This window comes from Rutidosis leptorrhynchoides, chromosome 2 (assembly GCF_046630445.1).
Source record: "Rutidosis leptorrhynchoides isolate AG116_Rl617_1_P2 chromosome 2, CSIRO_AGI_Rlap_v1, whole genome shotgun sequence".
NCBI lineage: Eukaryota > Viridiplantae > Streptophyta > Magnoliopsida > Asterales > Asteraceae > Rutidosis > Rutidosis leptorrhynchoides.
Genome location: NC_092334.1, coordinates 456499837 through 456522223, shown reverse-complemented (window position 1 = coordinate 456522223; position 22387 = coordinate 456499837).

Here is a 22387-nt window from a genome sequence, read left to right as displayed (position 1 = left end):
CTTGTGGTCTATTAAAATGATGGAAATAAATGATTATGATAAACTAATGAACTCACCAACCTTTTGGTTGACACTTTAAAGCATGTTTATTCTCAGGTGTTAAAGAAATCTTCCGCTGTGCATTTGCTCATTTTAAAGATATTACTTGGAGTCTTTCATAGCATATTTTGAAGAACGTTGCATTCGAGTCATTGAGTTCATCAAAGATTATTATTAAATCAATTTATAGTTGGATAGTGGATATTATGAAATGGTATGCATGCCTGTCAATTTTCGATGTAAAGAAAGTTTGTCTTTTAAAAACGAATGCAATGTTTGTAAAATGTATCATATAGAGGTCAAATACCTCGCAATGTAATCAACTATTGTGAATCGTTTATAATGTATATGAACGGGTCCTTTCAACAAGCCCCATCCAAAGTACCGGATGCTTTAGTACTTCAAAATTTATATCATGTCCGAAGGAGGATCCCGGAATGATGGGGATATTCTTATATGCATATTGTGAATGTCGGTTACCAGGTGTTCAATCCATATGAATGATTTTTGTCTCTATGCATGGGATGTGTATTGAAATATGAAATCTTGTGGTCTATTGTTACGATTTGATATATATAGGTTAAACCTATAACTCACCAACATTTTTGTTGATGTTTAAAGCATGTTTATTCTCAGGTGAATACTAAGAGCTTCCGCTGTTGCATACTAAAATAAGGACAAGATTTGGAGTCCATGTTTGTATGATATTGTGTAAAAACTGCATTCAAGAAACTGATTTCGATGTAACATATTTGTATTGTAAACCATTATGTAATGGTCGTGTGTAAACAGGATATTTTAGATTATCATTACTTGATAATCTACGTAAAGCTTTTTAAACCTTTATTTATGAAATAAAGGTTATAGTTTGTTTTAAAAATGAATGCAGTATTTGAAAAACGTCTCATATAGAGGTCAAAACCTCGCAACGAAATCAATTAATATGGAACGTTTTTAATCAATAAGAACGGGACATTTCAGTTGGTATCCGAGCGTTGGTCTTAGAGAACCAGAAATTTGCATTCGTATGTCTTATCGAGTTTGTTACGATGCATTAGTGAGTCTGGACTTCGACCATGTTTTCTTTAAAAATGATTGCTTAACATTTTTGTTGGAAACTATATATTATTAACATGTATATATTATGTGATATATTAATCTCTTAACATGTTTGATATTGTGTGATAGATGTCTACCTCTAGCATAAATCCCATTGACTCACCTAATAATAACAAAGAGACGAATATATATTGGACTGATTCACAAGTTCCCGAAGAAGAACCGGAAGAAGAATCAGAACCGGAAGAGGAGGAACCGGAGGAGGAAATAGAACCGGTGGGGGAAATAATAAAACGGTTAAGTAAAAGAAAATCCTCAACCAACCGACCAAGGTTAATTATGGTCAATGGTGTTTCCGCCAAGGAAGCAAAATATTGGGAGGATTACCAATTCTCCGATGAATCGGATTCCGACGAGAATTTCGATGATGTTATAGAAATTACCCCAACTGAATTTAAAAAGGCAAAAGAAAATAATAAGGGAAAGAGCATAAAAATAGAGAAATCTAATTCCAACCCCGATGAACTTTATATGTATCGTCAACCCCCGAAGCCCTTAAGTTGTAACAATGACCCGGGAACCTCTAAACCACCAGGTTTTTCTAAACTGTTGTGGAAAACGACAGCTCGTATTAGGGGAACATCATATATCCCTAGAAACTTGGCAAAACGAACCAAAACCGAAGAAGAAGAAACGAGCGAGTCGGAATAAGATAGTTGTATTCGTGTGGTGTAATATATGTAACATAGTGTGCTTATGCTTTATGATATATGTAAAAATTGCTTATATTAATAAGTATTTTTTTTTTATGAATCTAACTCTTGTCTATTTTACAGTATAAAAACACAAAATGGATAGACAACCCAATATTTTAAGAGACCTACCCGGAGACATGATTGATGAAATCTTGTCTAGAGTCGGTCAGAATTCTTCGGCACAACTATTTACGGCGAAATCAGTTTGTAAGAAATTCGAAGAACGTTCCAAGAATGTCTTGGTTTATAAGAGACTTTCGTTTGAAAGATGGGGGATATCACATTGGGAAACCCATAAGTTACGATGTGTTTACTTTGACGCATATATTACTGGGAACCCAAATGCTATTTTACGCAACGGGTTAAGAAATTATTTTGATTCAATGTATCCGAATATAGGACTTCATGATTTAGAAAAAGCGGCTAACATGCAACATAAAGAAGCATGCTATGCTTACGGGTTAGTAATGTTCGCTTCTCACCAAAGTGAGAAAAAGAACATCGGGCTACAACTATTAAACAAAACGTTCCCACAAGTGACGGAGTCGGCAATTGGGGTAAGAAATGAGGTTTTTAGGTTATTACGAGACTGTTGGTCATTACGTAACTCTCGACCCTTTGACGACGTTACAACACGCTGTCTTATCAACGACCATAACGGTTATGTTCCACAAGACCAAGGATGGAAAGTAGTCCTAGTAAAACCAGAATGCATGACTTGTTTCTGGACGTATGAATTACGTGTCTTTATTGCCTTTGCTGAACGACTTGTGTACTAGCTAGAATTATCTTCACAACTATCTTGTATCAAAGTTATTGTGTGCTATATTTCATGCTTTATGTAAAATAAGCGGTATTGTAAGTTTGTAAAATATTGTATAAAAGTTTGAACGCGAAATATTATTATAATCAGTTTTTCATATAGAATTGTAGTAGTTGAATTGTTTATTAGCTACTAAGTATGAACTTAACGGGTAGGTACTACCGGAATTTAAACTTATAAAACGCTAATATGAAGAAAAAGCTTTTATAAATGAGTTCATATTATGCTACGAAATACTATTAACTACTCTTAATATTCTGTATGATTAACTTTTTCCATTTGACTATTTTGAAGGAAATGGCACCGACTACTCGACACACCGTGAATATGAATGAAGAGGAATTCCGTACTTTTCTAGCTTCAAACATAGCTGCAGTACAGGCTGCGCTACATACCAACAATAACCTTGGATCTAGCAGTATAGGAAATCGTGTAGGATGCACCTACAAAGAATTCACTGCCTGCAAACCTTTGGAATTTGATGGAACCGAAGGACCGATCGGATTGAAACGGTGGACCGAGAAGGTCGAATCGGTGTTTGCCATAAGTAAGTGTACTGAAGAGGACAAAGTGAAGTACGCTACGCATACCTTTACAGGTTCTGCGTTAACATGGTAGAATACCTATCTAGAGCAAGTGAGACAAGATGATGCGTACGCACTACCGTGGTCAGCATTCAAGCACTTGATGAACGAGAAGTACCGTCCCAGAACCGAGGTCAATAAGCTCAAGACAGAACTTAGAGGGTTACGAACCCAAGGATTTGATATTACCACGTACGAAAGACGATTCACAGAATTGTGCCTATTGTGTCCGGGAGCGTTCGAAGATGAGGAAGAGAAGATCGACGCGTTTGTGAAAGGATTACCGGAAAGAATCCAAGAAGATATAAGTTCACACGAGCCCGCCTCCATACAACAGGCATGTAGAATGGCTCACAAACTAGTGAACCAGATTGAGGAAAGAATTAAAGAACAGAAGGCTGAAGAGGCCAATGTGAAGCAAGTCAAAAGAAAGTGGGAGGAAAACGGTGATAAGAATCACCAATACAACAACAACAGCAATTACAATAATAATCGCAACAATTATCCCAACAATCGCAACATCAATCGCAACTACAACAAACGGCCCAACAATAACAACAACAACAACAACAACAACAACTACAACAATCATCCCAACAACAATAATAACCACAACAACAACAACAATCAGAAGTAGCTATGCCAAAGGTGTGAAAAGTATCACTCGGGGTTCTGCACCAAATTTTGCAACAAGTGTAAAAGAAATGGTCATAGCGCGGCGAAGTGTGAGGTCTACGGACCAGAGGTTAACAGAACGAAAGGAACAAATGGTGTCGGAACGAGTAATGGCGGAGCAAGTAGTGTCGGAGCAAGTTATGCCAATGTAGTTTGTTATAAATGTGGAAAACCGGGCCACATTATTAGAAATTGCCCGAACCAGGAGAACACGAATGGACAAGGTCGCGGAAGAGTTTTCAATATTAATGCGGCAAAGGCACAGGAAGACCCCATTAAGTTGTCCATTGACGCCGTTGGATAGTAAATTTTTACTCGAATTAGCAAACGGTAAATTAATTTCAGCAGATAATATATGCCGGAATCGAGAAATTAAACTGGGTAGCGAAATATTTAAGATTGATTTGATACCAGTAGATTTAGGGAGTTTTGATGTAATAGTTGGCATGGACTGGCTGAAGAAGGTGAAAGCAGAGATCGTATGTTATAAAAATGCAATTCGCATTGTACGAGAAGAAGGAGAACCCTTAATGGTGTACGGAGAAAAGGGCAACATGAAGCTACATCTTATTAGTAATTTGAAGGCACAAAAACTAATTAGAAAAGGTTGCTATGCTATTCTAGCACACGTCGAGAAAGTACAAACTGAAGAAAAGAGCATCAATGATGTTCCCATCGCAAAAGAATTTCCCGATGTATTTCCGAAAGAATTACCGGGACTACCTCCACATCGATCTGTTGAATTTCAAATAGATCTTGTACCAGGAGCTGCACCAATAGCTCGTGCTCCTTATAGACTCGCACCCAGCGAGATGAAAGAACTGCAAAGCCAACTGCAAGAACTATTAGAACGTGGTTTCATTCGACCAAGCACATCACCATGGGGAGCTCCTGTTTTGTTTGTCAAGAAGAAGGATGGTACATTTAGGTTGTGTATTGACTACAGAGAGTTGAATAAACTTACCATCAAAAACCGTTATCCACTGCCGAGAATTGACGACTTATTTGATCAACTACAAGGCTCGTCAGTTTATTCGAAGATCGATTTACGTTCTGGATATCATCAAATGCGAGTAAAGGAGGATGATATTCCAAAAACTGCTTTTAGTACGCGTTATGGTCATTACGAGTTTATGGTTATGCCATTTGGATTGACTAACGCACCAGCTGTGTTCATGGACCTTATGAACCGAGTATGTGGGCCATATCTTGACAAGTTTGTCATTATTTTCATCGATGACATACTTATTTACTCAAAGAATGATCAAGAGCACGAAGAACATTTGAGAAAAGTGCTAGAAGTATTGAGGAAAGAAAAACTGTACGCTAAGTTTTCAAAGTGTGCATTTTGGTTGGAAGAAGTTCAATTCCTCGGTCACATAGTGAACAAAGAAGGTATCCAGGTGGACCCGGCAAAGATTGAAACCGTTGAAAAGTGGGAAACTCCAAAAACTCCGAAGCATATACGTCAATTTTTAGGATTGGCTGGTTACTACAGAAGATTTATCCAAGATTTCTCCAAAATAGCAAAACCCTTGACTGCATTAACGCATAAAGGGAAGAAATTTGAATGGAAGGATGAACAAGAGAAGGCGTTTTAATTATTGAAGAAAAATCTAACTACGGCACCTATATTGTTATTACCTGAAGGGAATGATGATTTTGTGATTTATTGTGACGCATCAAAGCAAGGTCTCGGTTGTGTATTAATGTAACGGACGAAGGTGATTGCTTATGCGTCTAGACAATTGAAGATTCACTAGCAAAATTATACGACGCATGATTTGGAATTAGGCGCAGTTGTTTTTGCATTAAAGACTTGGAGGCACTACTTATATGGGGTCAAAAGTATTATATATACCGACCACAAAAGTCTTCAACACATATTTAATCAGAAACAACTGAATATGAGGCAGCGTAGGTGGATTGAATTATTGAATGATTACGACTTTGAGATTCGTTACCACCCGGGGAAGGCAAATGTGGTAGCCGACGCCTTGAGCAGAAAGGACAGAGAACCCATTCGAGTAAAATCTATGAATATAATGATTCACACTAACCTTACTACTCAAATAAAGGAGGCGCAACAAGGAGTTTTAAAAGAGGGAAATTTAAAGGATGAAATACCCAAAGAATCGGAGAAGCATCTTAATATTCGGGAAGACGGAACCCGGTATAGGGCTGAAAGAATTTGGGTACCAAAATTTGGAGATATGAGAGAAATGGTACTTAGAGAAGCTCATAAAACCAGATACTCAATACATCCTGGAACGGGGAAGATGTACAAGGATCTTAAGAAACATTTTTGGTGGCCAAGTATGAAAGCCGATATTGCTAAATATGTAGGAGAATGTTTGATGTGTTCTAAGGTCAAAGCTGAACATCAGAAACCATCAGGTCTACTACAACAACCTGAAATCCCGAAATGGAAATGGGAAAACATTACCATGGATTTCATTACTAAATTGCCAAGGACTGCAAGTGGTTATGATACTATTTGGGTAATAGTTGATCATCTCACCAAGTCAGCACACTTCTTGCCAATAAGAGAAGATGACAAGATGGAGAAGTTTGCACGACTGTATTTGAAGGAAGTCGTCTCCAGACATGGAATACCAATCTCTATTATCTCTGATAGGGATGGCAGATTTATTTCAAGATTCTGGCAGACATTACAGCAAGCATTGGGAACTCGTCTAGACATGAGTACTGCCTATCATCCACAAACTGATGGGCAGAGCGAAAGGACGATACAAACGCTTGAAGACATGCTACGAGCTTGTGTTATTGATTTCGGAAACAGTTGGAATTGACATCTACCGTTAGCAGAATTTTCCTACAACAACAGCTACCATTCAAGCATTGAGATGGCGCCGTTTGAAGCACTTTATGGTAGAAAGTGCAGGTCTCCGATTTGTTGGAGTGAAGTGGGGGATAGACAGATTACGGGTCCGGAGATAATACAAGAAACTACCGAGAAAATCATCCAAATTCAACAAAGATTGAAAACCGCCCAGAGTCGACAAAAGAGCTACGTGGACAGTAAAAGAAAAGATATAGAGTTTGAAATTGGAGAAATGGTCATGCTTAAGGTTTCACCTTGGAAAGGCGTTGTTCGATTTGGTAAACGTGGGAAACTAAATCCAAGGTACATTGGACCATTCAAGATTATAGATCGTGTCGTACCAGTAGCTTACCAACTGGAGCTACCTCAACAACTCGCGGCTGTACATAACACGTTCCACGTCTCAAATTTGAAGAAATATTTTGCTAAAGAAGATCTCACTATTCCGTTGGACGAAATCTAAATCAATGAAAAACTTCAATTCATTGAAGAACCCGTCGAAATAATGGATCGTGAGGTTAAGAGACTTAAACAAAATAAGATACCGATTGTTAAGGTTCGATGGAATGCTCGTAGAGGACCCGAGTTCACCTGGGAGCTTGAATATCAGATGAAGAAGCAATACCCGCATTTATTTCCAGAAGATACGTCAACACCTCCGACTGCTTAAAATTTCAGGATGAAATTTATTTAACGGGTAGGTACTGTAGTGACCCGAACTTTTCCATGTTTATATTTATATATATATTAAATGAAATTGTTATTTACATGATTAAGTGTTTCCAACATGTTAAGCAATCAAACTTGTTAAGACTTGATTAATTGAAATAGGTTTCATATAGACAATTGACCACCCAAGTTGACCGGTGATTCACGAACGTTAAAACTTGTAAAAACTATACGATGACATATATATGGTTATATATATAGTTAACATGATTTTATTATAAGTATGTATCTCATTAGGTATTTTAACAATGATTTATATACATAAAAATGAGACTATTAATTTAAGAAACTCGAAAACGATATATATAACGATTATCGTTATAACAACGTCGTACTAGGTACATATGAATCATATTAAGATATTGATACACTTGGTTAATTATGTTAAATGATAAGTAAATATATTATTAAGTGTATTAACAATGAAATACATATGTAAAAATAAGACTACTAACTTAATGATTTCGAAACGAGACATATATGTAACGATTATCGTTGTAACGACATTTAACTGTATGTATATCATACTAAGATATATTATATATCATAATATCATGATAATATAAAAATTTAACATCTCATTTGTTATAATAAACAATGGGTTAACAATATTCAACAAGATCGTTAACCTAAAGGTTTCAAAACAACATTTACATGTAACGACTAACGATGACTTAACGACTCAGTTAAAATGTATATACATGTAGTGTTTTAATATGTATTCATACACTTTTGAAAGAGTTCAATACACTTATCAAAATACTTCTACTTAACAAAAATGCTTACAATTACATCCTCGTTCAGTTTCATCAACAATTCTACTCGTATGCACCCGTATTCGTACTCGTACAATACACAGCTTTTAGATGTATGTACTATTGGTATATACACTCCAATGATCAGCTCTTAGCAGCCCATGTGAGTCACCTAACATATGTGAGAACCATCATTTGGCAACTAGCATAAAATATCTCATAAAATTACAAAAATATGAGTAATCATTCATGACTTATTTACATGAAAACAAAATTACATATCCTTTATATCTAATCCATACACCAACGACCAAAAACACCTACAAACACTTTCATTCTTCAATTTTCTTCATCTAATTGATCTCTCTCAAGTTCTATCTTCAAGTTCTAAGTGTTCTTCATAAATTCCAAAAGTTCTAGTTTCATAAAATCAAGAATACTTCCAAGATTGCAAGTTTACTTCCAAGTTTTCTAAATCCATTCCAAGTAATCATCCAAGATCAAGAAACCTTTGTTACTTACAGTAGGTTATCTTTCTAATACAAGGTAATAATCATATTCAAACTTTAATTCAATTTCTATAACTATAACAGTCTTATTTTGAGTGGAAATCTTACTTGAAATTGTTTTCGTGTCATGATTCTGCTTCAAGAACTTTCAAGCCATCCAAGGATCCTTTGAAGCTAGATCTATTTTTCTCATTTCCATTAGGTTTATCCAAGGAACTTGAGGTAGTAATGATGTTCATAACATCATTCGATTCATACATATAAAGCTATCTTATTCGAAGGTTTAAACTTGTAATCACTAGAACATAGTTTAGTTAATTCTAAACTTGTTCGCAAATAAAAGTTAATCCTTCTAAATTAAGTTTTAAAATAAACTAAACACATGTTCTATATCTATATGATATGCTAACTTAATGATTTAAAACCTGGAAACACGAAAAACACCATAAAACCGGATTTACGCCGTCGTAGTAACACCGCGGGCTGTTTTGGGTTAGTTAATTAAAAACTATGATAAACTTTGATTTAAAAGTTGTTATTCTGGGAAAATGATTTTTATTATGAACATGAAACTATATCCAAAAATTATGGTTAAACTCAAAGTGGAAGTATGTTTTCTAAAATGGTCATCTAGACGTCGTTCTTTCGACTGAAATGACTACCTTTACAAAAATGACTTGTAACTTATTTTTCCGACTATAAACCTATACTTTTTCTGATTAGATTCATAAAATAGAGTTCAATCTGAAACCATAGCAATTTGATTCACTCAAAACGGATTTAAAATGAAGAAGTTATGGGTAAAACAAGATTGGATAATTTTTCTCATTTTAGCTACGTGAAAATTGGTAACAAATCTATTCCAACCATAACTTAATCAACTTGTATTGTATATTATGTAATCTTGAGATACCATAGACACGTATACAATGTTTCGACCTATCATGTCGACACATCTATATATATTTCGGAACAACCATAGACACTCTATATGTGAATGTTGGAGTTAGCTATACAGGGTTGAGGTTGATTCCAAAATATATATAGTTTGAGTTGTGATCAATACTGAGATACATATACACTGGGTCGTGGATTGATTCAAGATAATATTTATCGATTTATTTCTGTACATCTAACTGTGGACAACTAGTTGTAGGTTACTAACGAGGACAGCTGACTTAATAAACTTAAAACATCAAAATATATTAAAAGTGTTGTAAATATATTTTGAACATACTTTGATATATATGTATATATTGTTATAGGTTCGTGAATCAACCAGTGGCCAAGTCTTACTTTCTGACGAAATAAAAATCTGTGAAAGTGAGTTATAGTCCCACTTTTAAAATCTAATATTTTTGGGATGAGAATACATGCAGGTTTTATAAATGATTTACAAAATAGACACAAGTACGTGAAACTACATTCTATGGTTGAATTATCGAAATCGAATATGCCCCTTTTTATTAAGTCTGGTAATCTAAGAATTAGGGAACAGACACCATAATTGACGCGAATCCTAAAGATAGATCTATTGGGCCTAACAAACCCCATCCAAAGTACCGGATGCTTTAGTACTTTGAAATTTATATCATATCCGAAGGGTGTCCCGGAATGATGGGGATATTCTTATATATGCATCTTGTTAATGTCGGTTAGCAGGTGTTCACCATATGAATGATTTTTATCTCTATGTATGGGATGTGTATTGAAATATGAAATCTTGTGGTCTATTGTTACGATTTGATATATATAGGTTAAACCTATAACTCATCAACATTTTTTTGACGTTTAAAGCATGTTTATTCTCAGGTGAATACTAAGAGCTTCCGCTGTTGCATACTAAAATAAGGACAAGATTTGGAGTCTATGTTTGTATGATATTGTGTAAAAACTAAATTCAAGAAACTGATTTCGATGTAACATATTTGTATTGTAAACCATTATGTAATGGTCGTGTGTAAACAGGATATTTTAGATTATCATTATTTGATAATCTACGTAAAGCTTTTTAAACCTTTATTTATAAAATAAAGGTTATGGTTTGTTTTAAAAATGAATGCAGTCTTTGAAAAACGTCTCATATAGAGGTCAAAACCTCGCAACGAAATCAATTAATATGGAACGTTTTTAATCAATAAGAACGGGACATTTCAGTAACCTACAACTAGTTGTCCACAGTTAGATGTACAGAAATAAATCGATAAATATTATCTTGAATCAATCCACGACCCAGTGTATATCTATCTCAGTATTGATCACAACTCAAACTATATATATTTTGGAATCAACCTCAACCCTGTATAGCTAACTCCAACATTCACATATAGAGTGTCTATGGTTGTTCCGAAATATATATAGATGTGTCGAGACGATAGGTCGAAACATTGTATACGTGTCTATGGTATCTCAAGATTACATAATATACAGTACAAGTTGATTAAGTTATGGTTGGAATAGATTTGTTACCAATTTTCACGTAGCTAAAATGAGAAAAATTATCCAATCTTGTTTTACCCATAACTTCTTCATTTTAAATCCGTTTTGAGTGAATAAAATTGCTACAGTTTTATATTGAACTCTATTTTATGAATCTAAACAGAAAAAGTATAGGTTTATAGTCGGAAAAATAAGTTACAAGTATTTTTTGTAAAGGTAGTCATTTCAGTCGAAAGAACGACGTCTAGATGACCATTTTAGAAAACATACTTCCACTTTGAGTTTAACCATAATTTTTGGATATAGTTTCATGTTCATAATAAAAATAATTTTCTCAGAATAACAACTTTTAAATCAAAGTTTATCATAGTTTTTAATTAACTAACCCAAAACAGCCCGAGGTGTTACTACGACGGCGTAAATCTGGTTTTACGGTGTTTTTCGTGTTTCCAGGTTTTAAATCATTAAGTTAGCATATCATATAGATATAGAACATGTGTTTAGTTGATTTTAAAAGTCAAGTTAGAAGGATTAACTTTTATTTGCGAACAAGTTTAGAATTAACTAAACTATGTTCTAGTGATTACAAGTTTAAACCTTCGAATAAGATAGCTTTATATGTATGAATCGAATGATGTTATTAACATCATTACTACCTCAAGTTCCTTGGATAAACCTACTGGAAATGAGAAAAATAGATCTAGCTTCAAAGGATCCTTGGATGGCTTGAAAGTTCTTGAAGCAGAATCATGACACGAAAACAATTTCAAGTAAGATTTCCACTCGAAATAAGATTGTTATAGTTATAGAAATTGAATTAAAGTTTGAATATGATTATTACCTTTTATTAGAAAGATAACCTACTGTAAGTAACAAAGTTTTCTTGATCTTGGATGATTACTTGGAATGGATTTAGAAAACTTGGAAGTAAACTTGCAATCTTGGAAGTATTCTTGATTTTATGAAACTAGAACTTTTCGAATTTATGAAGAACACTTAGAACTTGAAGATAGAACTTGAGAGAGATCAACTAGATGAAGAAAATTGAAGAATGAAAGTGTTTGTAGGTGTTTTTGGTCGTTGGTGTATGGATTAGATATAAAGGATATGTAATTTTGTTTTCATGTAAATAAGTCATGAATGATTACTCATATTTTTGTAATTTTATGAGATATTTCATACAAGTTGTCAAATGATGGTTCCTACATGTGTTAGGTAACTCACATGGGCTGCTAAGAGCTGATCATTGGAGTGTATATACCAATAGTACATACATCTAAAAGCTGTGTATTGTACGAGTACGAATACGGGTGCATACGAGTAGAATTGTTGATGAAACTGAACGAGGATGTAATTGTAAGAATTTTTGAAGTATTTTGATAAGTGTCTTGAAGTCTTTCAAAAGTGTATGAATACATATTAAAACACTACATGTATATACATTTTAACTGAGTCGTTAAGTCATCGTTAGTCGTTACATGTAAATGTTATTTTGAAACCTTTAGTTAACGATCTTGTTAAATGTTGTTAACCCAATGTTTATAATATCAAATGAGATTTTAAATTATTATATTATCATGATATTATGATGTACGAATATCTCTTAATATGATCTATATACATTAAATGTCGTTACAACGATAATCGTTACATATATGTCTCGTTTCAAAATCATTAAGTTAGTAGTCTTATTTTTACATATGTAGTTCATTGTTAATACACTTAATGATATATTTACTTATCATTTAACATAATTAACCAAGTGTATCAATATCTTAATATGATTCAGATGTACCTAGTAAGACGTTATAATGATAATCGTTATATATATCGTTTTCGAGTTTCTTAATTTAATAGTCTCATTTTTATGTATATAACTCATTGTTAAAATACCTAATGAGATACATACTTATAATAAAATCATGTTAACAATATATATAACCATATATATGTCATCGTATAGTTTTTACAAGTTTTAACGTTCGTGAATCACCGGTCAACTTGGGTGGTCATTTGTCTATATGAAACCTATTTCAATTAATCAAGTCTTAACAAGTTTGATTGCTTAACATGTTGGAAACACTTAATCATGTAAATAAAAATTTCATTTAATATATATATAAACATGGAAAAGTTCGGGTCACTACAGGTTGGCACACTCGGTTCATAAGAGCCATGAATGCCGCAGGTGCATTCGTAAGACCAAAAGTCATAACCACTGTAACGACCCGGATTTTTCCGATCGTTTTACACTTATAAGATTAATATTTACATAAATTAAACCTTACCAACATGATAAGCAATCTAAATTGTTGAGACTTATGTTTTTGAAAAGAGTTTTACACAACGTTTGACCGTCCAATTTGACCGATGATATCACGAACTATATAACATACGATAATTATACGTTTGTGTATATATATGTATTTTTATATATTTAACATGATCTAAGAATGTTTTAACAGCTCATTGTGTACTAATAACAATGAGTTATAAGTATATTTTGAGACTACTAACTTAAGTTTTCAAAACGATAACTATATGTGACGTTCTTCGACTTAAATACTTAAAACTTATAATGCTTATACATGTATCGTATAGATATGTATTTTATCACTTTTAAAGGATTTATATACATAAAACAATATAAGTATATTTACAAAAGATAGCTATATTTGAATCCTCGTTCCGTTTTCTCAAGATTTTTATACGTATATCTAGGGTATATGTACCCGTATCATACCCAGCTTCTATACATATTTACTATTGGTATATACACATCACAATCACTTTATTAGCAGCCATGAGTCAGCCAATTTTGGATCTTAGCATGCATGATTAATCAATTTGGCATATTACAAGACTTTTGCACAATATTACAAATTTATACATCTTTTCACCACCATTTATACTCCATTCCATTTTCATTTTTACTACACATTTTCTCTAACCAAAAACACACTCTTAGGAACCTTAAGTGTTCTTCACAATCTCAGCAAATAACCATGAAGATCTAGCTTCAAAAATAACCCTTAATCATCATAAGAAAATCCATTCAAGAACACTTCAAAAATCCTTCCAAGTAAACAAGTTTAATTCCAACCTTTCAATCCAACTCTACCACTCTTTTGATTCTAGGATTTTTCTCATCTCTTACAGTAACTTTTTCCAAGTAACTTGAGGTAGTAACCTTATTCATAATCTTATTCAATTCATATTCATATAGCTATCTTATTTTGTGGTATAAAATTTTAACAACAAGAACATAGTTTGAATGATTTCAAACTTGTTCTTAAACTAAATAGATCCTTCTAACTTGACTTTTAAAACACTTCAAGACCTGTAATATATCATAATGATATGCTAACTTAACAAGATATAACTTGGTTTTACAAAGAACACCTTAAAAACTGAATCTACGTCGTCAGAGTGCAACCGGGGGCTGTTTTGGGTTGGATAATTAAAAACCATCTTAAGCTTTGAATTGGAAGTTCATATTCTGGAAAAATGATATTTCTTATGAATATGTTAACACATAAAAATTTCATGGTTTAACTCAAAGTGTAAGTATTTTTAGAAAAATGATCATTAAATGTTGTTTTTATGATGGAAAATGATCACTTTCATAAGTTTTACCAAAGTTTGACCTATAACCTGTAATTTCGAATACAACCTAAGGTATTTTCAGTTCATATTCTTAAAATTTGACTCGATCCAAGGAAGTGGCAAGTTGAACCAACAAAAACGGAGTTGTAATGAAGAAACTACGACTAAAACAAGATCGGGTATGCGAAGCTAGTTTAGCTACGAAAATATTTGGAGAAAAATTAAATTAATCATATATTTCTAATTAATATGATATTTCATATATATTTACTTATGATTTGATTTTATATATTTCAGGACCACCCGTAAACAACACGAGAAGATTAATCATAAGACCTCATGATTGTACGCAACACGTCATTTGACAACACGGTACTTTATGTACGCAACACGTCACTTGACAACATGGTACCATAGGTCGAGATTAATTCTGATCAATACGAATACGATGGGGTCTTTATTTATTTTATTTAAGCAACTAATTGTGGACCACTAACATCGGACTGCTAACTACGGACTAAGAAAATATTAAAAGTATTAAAAGTATATATATATATATATATATATATATAACGATTACTTGAAAAGAAAATATGTTGATATATTATATATATGGTTAGGTTTGTGATATCTATCGGAGACCAAGTCGTGATAAATACCTTCAAGGCAAAAGTGAGTATATAGTCCCACTTTTAAACTCTAAATATTTTGGGATGAGAATACATGCATTTTATGATTTACGTTATGGACACAACTGATTAAAAATATATATTCTACGTTGAGTTGTACCACTGGCATACTTCCCTGTAACTTGGTAACTATTATTTACATGAGGTATTGTAAACGCGAATCCTGTTGATAGATCTATCGGGCCTGACAACCCCAACCGGACTGGACGACCAGTATTCAACAGTTGCACAGTACTTCGTTTCGGTGACTACACTTGGTACGGTGTAGTAAGATTTCATAATAAAGGGAATATGCGACGTTGATTAAATGTTAAGTATGGTTATCAAGTGCTCAACAACTTAGAATATTTTTATTAAAACGTTTATATATGAAATCTTGTGGTCTATATTTATAACGCTTCCGGCATTAAACCTATATCTCACCAACTTTATGTTGACGTTTTAAGCATGTTTATTCTCAGGTGATAACTAAAAGCTTCCGCTGCAACATGTTGAATTTAAGCAAGATCTTGAGTATGCATATTTGTGTCAAAAATAAAACTGCATATCGGAGGATTTGTAATGTAAAATATGTTGGAGGTCGTATTGTTATTATCACATGTAAAGTTTGTAAGTCTAAGATTATCGCTAAACGATAATCATTATTAAGTTGTTTAAACCATGTATTTGTAATAAAAGCTATGGTTTGTATTGTAAAAACGAATGCGGTTTTTGAAAAATGTCGCATATAGAGGTCAATACCTCGCGATGAAATCATATGTTATTGTATTCGTCCTTATGGTTAAGGTCGGGTTATGACATGTGGTATCAGAGCGTTGGTCTTAGAGAACCATAAAATTTGCATTAGTGTGTCTTATCGAGTTTGTTAGGATGCATTAGTGAATCTGGACTTTGACCGTGTTTGATTTCGAAAACTATTGCTTATCCTTGTTGGTTAAAAAAAATTAATATGTAAATATTATGTGGTACTAACGTGCTAGTTGTTATGTGATAGATGTCTGGCTTAGAACTTGTTATCACATTCAGCGACTCCGAACCAGAATCTTCAGATGGTGTTCCAGTCATTAACCTGTCCAATGATAAAAACGATACCTTTGGGGAAGACTCAAAATTTTCGGATGAATCAATTGAAGAGGAACCGGAAAGTGATCCTGAGGAGGAAGAAATACAGGAAATTACGAAAGACAAGTTTGAAAGAGGAAAGAAACGAAAGGCTACTGAATTGGAAAATCCAAATCCCAAGTTTAGTGAGGATGTTGTGGCACCAACTCCACCAGACACTTCCACCCCTATTCCCGCTATTCCTATTAGTTCTATCTCGGCATTTAGTTCTTCAGCCCCCCAGTCAAAACGCAGGGAGACAGTCAAGATAACCTATAAGCGATTTCTTTGAACACAAACATTTTGGGTTAAATGATGCGCTATTGTTTTAAACCATGGGATCATATAACGTTTTGTATAATATTACTAGTGTGGTTTGCTTAATGTTTGATGTAAGATAAGCATATGTAAAATAGTGAAGTGTGAAATGCAATAATTTTCCATGGTTGAGTATTATTTGGGTGATAGTAATTGATTTCTGTACTAAGCTATTAAGTATGAACTTTAATGGGTAGGTACTACCCTAGATATAATTATAAAACGCTAATAAGAAGAAAAGGCTTTTATAATAATAACTGGTTCATATTATTAATAAGCTACGATGTACTGTAAATACATACTACATCTATAATATTCCATGTGAATAATTATTTTTTTTCATTCTTATTGAAGATTATGGCGCGATTGAACCGAATGACGGAACAAGAAATCGAGGAACTCATCAATCAGCGAGTGGACGACAGAATGTTATGGGTCGAGGTCACGAGAGGTGCTGCAGTTAACCCAAATCCTCGTGTGGGATGTACTTACAAAACTTTTCAAGGTTGCAAGCCTTCATCATTCAGTGGAACAGAAGGACCAGTCGGTTTAACCCGATGGATCGAAAAGATTGAGTCTGTGTTTAAAATCAGTGGTTGTATTGAGAAGGACATGACCAAGTATGCATCGTGCATCTTACAAGATAGTGCACTCACATGGTGGAAAAACTATGTGAAGGCCGTAGGAGGAGATGTAGCTTATGATACTCTTTGGGAAGAATTCAAAACAATGCTAATCAACGAGTATTGTTCAAGGAACGAGGTTAGGAAGTTGGAAGCTGAATTACGAAGCCTGAAAGTTGTTGGTACTGAACTCACCAACTACAATCAGCGATTCATGGAATTAGCTTTGCTATGTCCCGAATTGGTACCAACCGAAGAACGAAAGATAGAACTGTACAAAGATGGTTTGCCTAAAAATGCCAAAGCAAATGTTACAGCATCGAAACCCAAGACTATTCAAGAAGCCATCACCATGGCGAACGAGTTGATGGACCAGATTATTCTGGATAAGAACACCGATGTTAAGATATCGGGAAACAAAAGAAAGTGGGAAGGTAATCATCAACAATCCAACAAGAAACAAGAAACCACGCAAGGTGCGGGTAGCGGTTCGAACTCAGGTTACAAAGGACGAAATCCTTTATGTAACAGATGCTACAAACATCACTCTGGTTATTGTAATGTGGTGTGCGAAAATTGTAATCGAAGGGGTCATCTTGCTGAAGATTGTCGGATTCCTGTTACAAATATAAATGGCACCAAGACTCCTGCCACTAATGCAAATAGAACTGCCTTGGCCACTGTTACCTGTTATGGGTGTGGGAAACATGGTCATTATAAGAGCCAGTGTCCGAATCCAGAGAAGAATAATGGATCTGCACGTGGAAGAGCATTTGTTATTAATGCTAGAGAGGCGTGTGAAGACCCGGAGCTTGTTACGGGTACGTTTACCATTAATAACTTATCCGCATCTATTATATTTGATACTGGTGCTGATAGAAGTTACGTGAGTAGAGACTTTTACACTAAATTGAATTGTTCATCATTACCTCTAGATGCTAAGTACATGATTGAGTTAGCTAATGGTAAACTAATTAAAGCCGATAAAATTTGCCGTGATTGTAAAATAAATTTAGCCGGAGAAACATTTAAGATTCATTTGATACCCGTAGAATTAGGAAGTTTTGATGTAATATTCGGCATGGACTGGATGTCCAAAATAGGAGCTGAAGTTGTGTGTGCCAAGAAGGCAATTCGCATTCCTCGTAAGGATAAAACGCCAGTAATGATTTATGGAGAGAAGGGTAACTCAAAGCTAAAACTTATTAGTTGTTTGAAAGCTCAAAAGTGCTTGAAGAAAGGGTGTTATGCTATCTTAGCACATGTTAATAAAGTCGAAATGAAGGAAAAAGTGAAGAGCATCAATGGCGTGCCTGTGGCAAGAGATTTTCCTGAAGTCTTTCCGGAAGAGTTGCCGGGATTACCTCCATTTAGATCTGTAGAATTTCAAATAGATCTTGTACCAGGAGCTGCACCGGTTGCTCGTGCTCCATATAGACTTGCACCGTCCGAGTTAAAAGAACTTCAGAGTCAGTTAAAAGAATTACTGGACCGTGGATTCATACGACCAAGTACTTCACCGTGGGGAGCTCCGATTTTATTCGTCAAGAAGAAAGACGGATCTTTCCGAATGTGTATAGATTATCGTGAATTAAATAAGTTAACTATCAAGAATCGGTATCCACTACCGAGAATTGATGACTTATTTGATCAATTGCAAGGATCACGTGTTTACTCGAAAATCGACCTAAAGTCGGGCTATCATCAACTACGTGTTAAGGAAGAAGACATTCCAAAAACTGCTTTTCAGACATGCTACGGTCATTACTAATTTTTGGTTATGCCGTTTGGGTTGACTAATGCGCCAGCTGTATTCATGGACCTCATGAATCGAGTTTGTAGTCCGTATTTAGATAAGTTTGTTATCGTTTTCATTGACGATGTTCTTATCTATTCCAAGAGTGAGCAAGAGCATGAGCATCATTTAAGGTTGGTATTAGAATTGTTAAGAAAAGAACAGTTATACGCCAAATTTTCTAAGTGTGAATTTTGATTGAAAGAAGTGCAATTTCTTGGCCACGTTGTTAGTAGCAAAGGAATTCAGGTTGATCCAGCTAAAATTGAGGCCATTAAAAAATGGGAGACTCCTAAGACACCAATGCAGATACGCCAATTTTTGGGTTTAGCTGGTTATTATAGAAGGTTTATTCAAGATTTTTCACGAATAGCTAAACCATTAACAGCGTTAACACAAAAAGGGAAGAAGTACGAATGGACTTCTGAGCAGGAGAGTGCATTTCAATTACTGAAGAAGAAGTTGACTACAGCACCTATTTTATCGTTACCTGAAGGGAACGATGATTTTGAGATATATTGTGATGCTTCGCGACAAGGTTTTGGTTGCGTTCTTATGCAATGGAAGAAAGTTATAGCATACGCATCCCGACAATTGAAGATTCATGAGCGTAATTATACGACGCATGATTTAGAATTGGGAGCTGTAGTGTTTGCATTGAAGATATGGAGACACTACTTATATGGGGTTAAATGCACTGTGTTTACCGATCATAAAAGCCTTCAACATATCTTCGATTAGAAACAGCTGAACATGAGGCAACGTAGGTGGGTCGAGCTGATAAACGACTATGATTGCGAGATTCGCTATCATCCCTGGAAAGCGAATGTAGTGGCCGACGCTCTAAGCAGAAAGGAACGGGAACCAATTCGAGTACGAGCAATGAACATAAAAATTCGCATGAATCTCAACTCACAAATCAAAGAGGCTCAACGAGAAGCTCTTACTAAAGAAAACATAGGAAATGAAATAATGAAGAAGTATGAGAAGCAACTCATTATGCGGGAAGACGGAATTCGATATTTTGCAAACCGTATTTGGGTACCGAAGTTGGGTGGATTAAGGAAGTTGATATTGAATGAGGCGCACAAGACAAGATACTCGATACATCCTGGAGTTGGAAAGATGTACCAAGATCTTAAGACACATTATTGGTGGCCTAATTTAAAGACAGACGTTGCAACATATGTTGGGGAATGTTTAACTTGTTCTAAAGTTAAAGCAGAACACCAGAAGCCGTCAGGGTTACTTCAACAACCAGAAATCCCAGAATGGAAATGGGATGGTATTACCATGGATTTCATCACAAAGTTACCTAAGACTGCCTGGGGTTATGACACCATTTGGGTAATAGTTGATCATCTCACCAAATCTGCACATTTCTTGCCTATAAAGGAAACAGATAGAATGGAGAAACTATTACGACTGTACATAAAGGAAATTGTTTCAAGGCATGGAATACCTATTTCCATTATATCCGATCGTGATAGTAGATTTACATCAAAGTTCTGGCAATCACTACAGGAGGCCCTAGGAACTCGTTTGGATATGAGTACCGCATATCATCCGCAAACTGACGGGTAGAGTGAAAGAACAATTCAGACTCTTGAGGACATGCTCAGGGCATGTGTGATCGATTTTGGAAACAGATGGGATAAATATCTACTATTAGTAGAATTCTCGTATAATAACAGTTATCATGCGAGCATTAAAGCTGCACCATTCGAAACATTGTATGGAAGGAAGTGTAGGTCCCCTATCTGTTGGAATGAAGTAGGAGATCGACAATTAACTGGTCCCGAGATCATACATGAAACGACTGAGAAGATAGTACAAATCAAGGAGAGATTGAAAACAACCCGTAGTCGCCAAAAGAGCTACACCGATGTCCGAAGGAAACCATTAGAGTTTCAGATCGGTGACACGGTTATGTTAAAGGTGTCACCTTGGAAAGGTGTAATACGTTTTGGAAAAAGGGGTAAACTGAACCCAAGGTATGTAGGCCCGTTCAAGATCATCGAACGCATTGGATCGGTAGCCTATCGACTCGAGTTACCACAATAACTCACCGGAGTACATAATTCATTTCACGTCTCAAACCTCAAGAAATGTCTTGCAAAGGAAGATCTCACCATTCCTCTTGAAGAAATCCAAGTCGATGAGAAACTACAATTCATAGAAGAACCAGTCGAAATCATGGACCGTGAAGTTAAACGGCTCAAGCAGAGCAACATACCAATCGTTAAGGTTAGTTGGAATGCTCGAAGAGGTCCCGAGTTTACTTGAGAATGAGAGGATCAGATGAAACAAAATTACCCACATTTGTTTCCCGAGAACGCAAAATAGGTACAACTTTAAAATTTCGGGACGAAATTTATTTAACGGGTAGGTACTGTAACGACCCGGATTTTTCCGATCGTTTTACACTTATAAGATTAATATTTACGTAAATTAAACCTTACCAACATGATAAGCAATCTAAATTGTTGAGACTTATGTTTTTGAAAAGAGTTTTACACAACGTTTGACCGTCCAATTTGACCGATGATATCACGAACTATATAACATATGATAATTATACGTTTGTGTATATATATGTATTTTTATATATTTAACATGATCTAAGAATGTTTTAAAATCTCATTGTGTACTAATAACAATGAGTTATAAGTATATTTTGAGACTACTAACTTAAGTTTTCAAAACGATAACTATATGTGACGTTCTTCGACTTAAATACTTAAAACTTATAATGCTTATACATGTATTGTATAGATATGTATTTTATCACTTTTAAAGGATTTATATACATAAAACAATATAAGTATATTTAAAAAAGATAGCTATATTTGAATCCTCGTTCCGTTTTCTCAAGATTTTTATACGTATATCTAGGGTATATGTACCCGTATCATACCCAGCTTCTATACGTATTTACTATTGGTATATACACATCACAATAACTTTATTAGCAGCCATGAGTCATCCAATTTTGGATCTTTGCATGCATGATTAATCAATTTGGCATATTACAAGACTTTTG